General features: G+C 41.6%; 1 long non-coding RNA gene across 1 annotated transcript in view; it reads right to left on the bottom strand.

The window, feature by feature from the left end:
• Positions 1-309: 309 nt before the first annotated feature.
• LOC107055756 overlaps positions 310-7,218 on the bottom strand; it is an 18,666-nt gene continuing 11,757 nt past the window's right edge. The window contains exon 7 of the long non-coding RNA XR_006931106.1: positions 310-3,374. This is a non-coding gene — a long non-coding RNA (uncharacterized LOC107055756). The remainder of the gene's footprint in view (positions 3,375-7,218) is intronic.

The following is a 7,218-nucleotide window of genomic DNA, read 5'->3' as shown; positions in this document are numbered from 1 at the left end:
AGGATTCAGCATACAGAGCTGGAATGGTTTTACAACACACACTCAGAATCACTTTTCTTTCCTGTAATTTTCTGTCAATCTTACTCTGTCTATTTTACTACAGTCCAATGGTGCAAGAAATCCTTGCCTGTGAACATCTGGAAAAAACACAGTAGATTTACAGGTAACTTGAAATCAACGATTCCTGCTGAGCCAGGAAGAAATCCACAAAAAGAATGCTGAAAGTGAAATTAATCCAACTATATATATATATATATAATCTCTTAACTTATAATTAGGGAGAAATAAAAAAGAATGCTGCAACATCAAGGCAACAAGGGAACCTACTCTGAAAGAGAGCAGTGAAACAGACTGCAATAAATTCACCTTTCATTGGGGGCTGCCCAAGTGTAAGGGGCTGTCTGAGAAAGAAAATAATCATAAAAATAACTTAAAAAATCAATTAGTTTTTCCTCTCTACTGATTTTTTTAAAGTATATCTCTGGAGAGATTCCACTTCAGGGTTTAAAAAGAAAAGCTGTGCAATGCATGCAGTGGTTTGAATGAGACATCAGATGGGGACCACTAATCTAGGGCTATTTCAGTGCTCAAAATCTAACAAAATCAGCTCATTTTTCTTGCTTTCACTACATATGAGGACACTCAAATAAACAGAGGACAGCAAGCCTGGAGGGCTTTGTAATAATGTAATGGTGTAACAGTTAAATTATTTTGCTGCTTTTGCTGAGCTTATTCACACTGCATGACTTCCAAGACTCAATCCTGTTCTGATTGAAGCTGGAGAGACATTTGCCACACATTTCAGAGAGAACAAAACCAGCCCTTCAGTCACAGCACCTCTGCCAGACACTGTTTCACACCCTGCCAAAATGTCAGAGCTTGAATCACTTCAGTAGCTTGAGCCATTTAAAAGTGGACTGAACAAAGCCCTGGAGAATGAACTGCAGAGCAAAACCTTCCCCCATTCCTTTCCTTATCTCTGATTCTGTCTCACTGGGTTACATGGATAGCAACCGAAAACTGCAGAGCACTGACAGACATGGAGTCACTGGGTGATCCGTATTGATGTTTCACAAGGAAGCTGTGAAAATATGAAAGTAACGTTCTCCATTCCTACCTATTTGCATAATGTCCACGATGAATTAAGTGAATCATAACACAAAGATTATAGAGCAGCTGCCTGAAATGTTTAGAAAAAAAATATGCAGAGTTTTGAAACATTTCCTGCCAGCTTTGAACAACAGTGCATTTAAAGTACAAAGTAAAGGCCTTCAGCAACGTCATTTGTATAGGTGTGTGGTAAAATTAGCTCACCAAAAATGCTGAGCTGGAATGTCCATTTTGCCCGTTAAAGAGCTGCTTCCATGGTTAATCCAACAGAGGGAGCTGCAAAAGCTCAGGGACAGTTTGGCTGCGTACAGTGATGCTGGTAATTCAATTATACTGGTTGGTCACACTAACACCAAAGTTACTCTGGAGATACAGATCACATTGAGCCTGCCAAGAGAGCTGGCCCTGCAGAATTCCTTTGGTATGATGTACATCTCAGTGCTCTCCAAACTACTGATGAGTTGCAGATTGGGCTACAGAACCTAGGAAAACTTCATAAATTGATTGTATTGCATGATGTTGTAAATATAACATATGGAACCAGATATGTTGTCTTAAGTGAGGGAAGTGCAAGTTGTATAAGTTTTGTCTGTCTTCACATACACTTTCCTACACTACCTTTCCACATTATTTTTCCTACACTACCTAGAGGACTTGCAAAATAACATCATAGCAGCACATGAGCCTTTTCACTGGGCACCACAACCCAAGATAAAACTGAGATTTCAGTCTAACTTTATTGTCAAACACTCTAAAATCAGAGAGGCATCCCACTGCACTAGTTGGGGAAGGATAACTTCGACTGGGATCTCCATTTTAGACAAAATGCACCATTGAGCCTGCATTACTTTCTGCAATGAGGTTTCTTGTCCTGAGTCTCAGCATCTTTTCTGGGTTTGTTAATTAGCAGTTTTAGGGCTGGCTATTCTGCTTCTTTTTGCCACATTTTCTGGGATATGTTGCAATTCTTATCAAAGTGTTCAATTCTTACCAAGTCATTAAATTCATCAGCATAAATTAATCACCAAAGCACCCTTTGAGCAGTATTACAGATGGGGAAAATGAGATAAGAGCTCACTCAACCAGTAGCCTGAGGCTGTGCAGCAAAAAAAAATGACTGCAATTATGCTCCTTGAATTCAGGAGTTCCTGTCTCCCAGCTCTGTTCTCAGACTAGATCATTCCTTTAGACTGCATCTGCAATAGGAAATACAAATCTAATCGAACAGACCTGGCTCAGTATAGACATACAGAGATCTAATCTTCAGCAGGCAGGTGAACTACAGGGGAGACCAAACCAGGCACACTGCATATTGCTGTTTGCATCAGACTGGCAGCCTCTGTTCAAATGCTTTGTGAGACAGCAATCCTGCATGAAGATATGACACCAAATCTTACTCTGCTGGTGGTGGCCGTGTCCCACCCAGGCAGTATGATGCAAATGGCTGCATAGAGAAAGAAGGCCTAGAGACCTAAGGTAAATCATTTTCAAAGGGCTGTTGCAGAAAGTGAGCCAACTGCTGATGTATGTGGATTGTGTTTGAAAGTGTGGGAAAGCTCCTTGCCCATAGGGAACTGGAGTTGGAAACATTTAGGTTAAGTAGTGGACAATGCTCTGTTGTGCAATCTCTGCATGGAGGATTTTTTGTTTAGAGCACATATGTCTAGATTTCTGGGAAGAGCACATCTAAGAAAACCATATTCAAGAGGACCATGCTAAAGCAAGTGTTTTTCCCCTTTAATTTTTAAGTGGTTACAAAACAATGAAGCCCTCAGTTCTTTACACTTCACACGGAAGAATGTACAAAGAGCTACTTAATCTCTTTCAGTTCAGCTCTTTCATTCTCATGGGTATCCAGTTGCAAGGTATCTGTATCAGTCTCCAAACTCTCCACCGATCCCCAAAGCAAAGTATGTCCAACTGTAAACTCTTGTTCTAACACGCTGTTTCAGACTGACCAGGTTTCAGCATGCAAGGCTTGTTCTGTGTGAACCTGTTTGGCATTGGCAGAGAAGCAGGATCACAAAATCCAGCAGTACTCCTTCTACACTGAAACGTCGAGTAAGCACTTTCACAGTGCCAGGCTAATCTTACCCCTGATGTCTGAGATCTAGAAGGCAGCAAGCAACACAACTAAAGTAGTCCACGTCACCAAGGAAGATTTGAATGCTTCCTGATTGGTCTTCCAAATAATTATTTCATGTGCTTCTAACAGCAACCGGCTTGCAATTCAAGCATTATACAGTTTTCTTCATCGTTGCAAACTGCAATTAAGGAATCAGATGGCAAGTTATAAATCACAGCACAGGATCAGCTAGGAAAGAATAGTGAAAGCAGACAGTGCTGGGGATTCCATTTTTGTTCCCTAGGCAGTCTCAAATGCAAATAGATAGAAAAAAAAAAAAGAAATGTATTTATAGCTAAGGTAATAAATTAACACCTGTACACTAAATTAATTTGTGAAATTTGCAAAATTAAAATGCCACATTTAGTTCAGTCACTTAGCAACAGCTGCTTCAGTTTAAGATGCAATCATTCTGCAGCTGTTAGCTGTCACCTAGGGCTGGAGCTCCCATCCCTCTAGCAAAGTCAGCAGGAGAAAATGGTCCCTGCATTTTGGCTGCTCCTCTTCACAGTCCAATGTCTTGATTCAAACACATTGTTATCGACCATCTGTGAGCTGGGCTTTGTTGTCAGGCAGGAGCCCAGCACACACTCACTCTGACAGCTCTCCTGTGAGGCAGTTACCCACATCAGAGAGGCAGTGCAAACAGTGATGCCTTAAACTGCCTCAGCAGCACTCACCACAGTGTACCCACTGATACCTTAAGTTCAGACAAAATCAGAATTGTGAATAAATATTACAGTGTCCAAGAAAATTAGGGTGAGAAAACTCCTACTGAGTTTTTGCTACAGTGTAGTAAAAAGTTTAGGGACAATTAGGCCAAAATGAAGCCTGAGACAACATAGCCTAAGGGCTAGGGCACAGCCCAGGGAAAGGGAGCTGAGTAGTTTTGGGCTAAGCAATCTGACTGCTTACATGCAACGCTGCTCCACACCCTAGGTTATTTTCTTGTTTCCTGATACGTAACTGTGTTTGTTGAGCATGTGTTCAAATCAGCTCAATCCTTTGTAGGGCAGGTGTGTTTGGGGCAGGAGCCGTCAGTGGATGCAGACAAAAGAACACCTGCTCCAGTCTTCTGAGTAGAGCTAAGAGCAATACAGGAGCCAGAGCTGCTTGCACTTGCTGAGACAGCATCCAGCCCAAGGTGTGGAAGGAAAGCCTGGAGTGCACACGTGTGTACAGACCAAGATCAAGGCTTTCCTCTGAAGGTTTTATCAGTACTCAGAATGGTAAGGTCATAGCTCGTAGGTACCACTAGCACAGTAATTATAGAGGCCTGACTATCTTCTGCCCGCTGCCCTCCATAGTCATTTATGACACAGAGTAGAATACCAAGAGTTCATCACCATTTTTCTTAACCTCTGTTTTGTTCTGCACCATATGTACATATGCATTTTAGAGGAATTAAAAATAAAATCACCTCCAGAGTACATGCCACTATAGTCAAACCACTAGTAAGCTTTCATTAGCCTAAAAAATAAACGTGTGTGTGGTTCACCCCTACTACAGGAGGTAAATTTCCTTCAGCAGACAGTTTTCATACATAATAAGTAGATTCAGAACAGAATATTTGTGGGGAAAAAAAAGAAGAAAAGTAAACAGGATGTTCAGATCAGAGGCTGCCAGTGGCTACACATTTTCCTTTTTTTCTTCCCGAAACCCTGTGACGTAATATTATGACTAATAAGATCACAATCACGGGCTGTAAGGCCCACTTAGTAAGGCAAAATAAATTTAAAAGCATAAACCTAAGTGGCTTGAAAATAAATTGGGTCAGAAAGCAACCCCAACCCTCAGAAACTGTATGGGAAGTTTTCCAGTCGCTGTCAAATGAAAACCTGGTTTTGTCTGGAAAACTTCATTGGACTGCTGCCAAAATTTTCTTCTCTTATTGGCACAGGCTGCTCAGGGAAGTGATGGAGGCACCATTCCTGGAGGTGCTCAAGAAATGTAGAGATGTGGCCCTCAGGAACATGGTTAGTGGGCATGGTGGGGATGGGTCAACAGGAATAGGTTATCTTAGTGGTCTTTTCCAACCTGAATGATTTTACGATTCTTAATGTACTGAACCTTTCCCTTTTGACTGTCCCAGCCTACCTGTCTGATGCTTAGCTCTCTCCAAAGACTAGAAAGGAACCCACCCAGTCCAAACAAGGAACCTGGATTTTCTGTCTACTTCCCAGGGCATTTTTAAAATATATCTATATAGTGGTATATAAATTCAATAGATAAATCCAAGCCTGACAGAAAAGTACCTCTTCAATCCACTCCACAAAGTGTTTCCCAAACAAGCTCATGAAGTCTTGCTCTACTTGTAATAGAAAACTGACCTTTTGTAGGCATTATATAGACAGTGCAATTTGCATTTGCCGAAGACCACGTTCAGCAGACACTGTGCATTCATTGCACAGAATTGCACTCATTCACTTCATTCAATCACAGCCAATTCTGGACATCCAAACAACACAGATCTCCATAGCCATGCAGAACCTACACGTGCATGGTGACTATATCCCTGCACCTGCAAGTCAGCAGCCCGGATGGAGCTTGGCAATCCCAGGATATGGTTCAGCATCTTTGCTATTTAGCTATGTTTTTACCATGTGTCTCTCCTTTTCAACCTGTTAGTTTGACCTCAGTAACATGTGGCACACAACTAGCAGTTTAATAGGCTCAGGGACACAGTCTTGAAAAGTCCCAAGTAAGTAGGGAAATTAGAACTTACTTGTTTTTGTCACTATTCTTGATGTAATCCTCACTAGAAGCTGACTCGGTTTTCTTTCTGGCAGTGTATCAGCTATTTCACTGAAGCCCTGAAAGACTCCATTCTTCTTGTAAAAAATCAGTTACTTTGTAAAATAAGTATACACACTTATGCTGATATTATCTATCTTGGTTTCCTCCTTTTACTTTTTGCCTGATCACCTGACTCTAAATTCCCCAGATTTGTCATAAAGCCTTCCACTCCCATCAAGGTCAGATTAGTGGGTCTGAGAGGCTTACTCACTAAACTGCAGCTTGCTCTGCAGAGCATCAAAGAAATAGCGTGTTTGAGACTTCCACTCCACAGACATTCGGGTTTTCTTGGAAGTAATTTTCCATTTTGCTTGCAGTGTAGTCCCAAATAAAGCATTATATGACAGTGAAATCACAGTGCTGAAGTGTTATTTGCACTTTGGTTGCAAGATAACATTTTTGCTAGCCATGCTCACTATTTTTGCTTGCTGTGGTATCACCTACAGCAAGGAGAAGTCATTTCAAACATCAACACTAGCATTTCTCCCTTGTGTAACAAAGTAATCATTTAAAGTGTGATCACTGGTACTTAACCACAGATCAAAAGGCTGCTGACTAAACTGAAGTTTGTCAGAGCACATGAGATGACTTGTCTTGTTATTTCAATTGGAATGGAAAGTTTTTGATCCTGCAGCTCATCCACACGCCTGCACTCTGGGCCAAATTCCCCTGTCAGTCACAAGTTCACATACATATTCAACCAGTCACCCCAGGTTTCATTCTACAGCCTTCCATGCAAGCACACAAACCTACCATTATTTTTATTTTAACTCAATCTCTTATCCAGGTTTTTAGGATATAGTACTAAACTAAGTGGACATCACAGCCTCTCTATACCAACCACACCAAATTAACTTTGGAGGAGAAGGCAGAGCCAGAGCTGCCACAAAATGCAGTGACTTTGAAGAGCTGCACCCGGAGACGTGAAGACAGCTGCAACAGAATGATGGCAGGCATCCACAGGGAGTGAGCTCCTCGGACAAGCTCCCTGACCTGAGAAGGCCCTGTTCCCCCAGCTCAATCAGATGGGACTGCAGCACGAAGAACAAGACAGCCAGACTGTCCTTGACTGCCTGCCTGCCTGACGAGATGAGTGCTGGTCAGTCAAGCGTTTTCAAAGAAGATGATTCAAGCTGTTTTCTGTTACAAAACCAAGCAGCTTATCTAATACTGTAAGAAATGGATAG

This window comes from Gallus gallus, chromosome 1 (assembly GCF_016699485.2).
Source record: "Gallus gallus isolate bGalGal1 chromosome 1, bGalGal1.mat.broiler.GRCg7b, whole genome shotgun sequence".
NCBI lineage: Eukaryota > Metazoa > Chordata > Aves > Galliformes > Phasianidae > Gallus > Gallus gallus.
The sequence above is the reverse complement of the archived record's forward strand: the minus strand, read 5'-3'. Positions and strand labels throughout refer to the sequence as shown.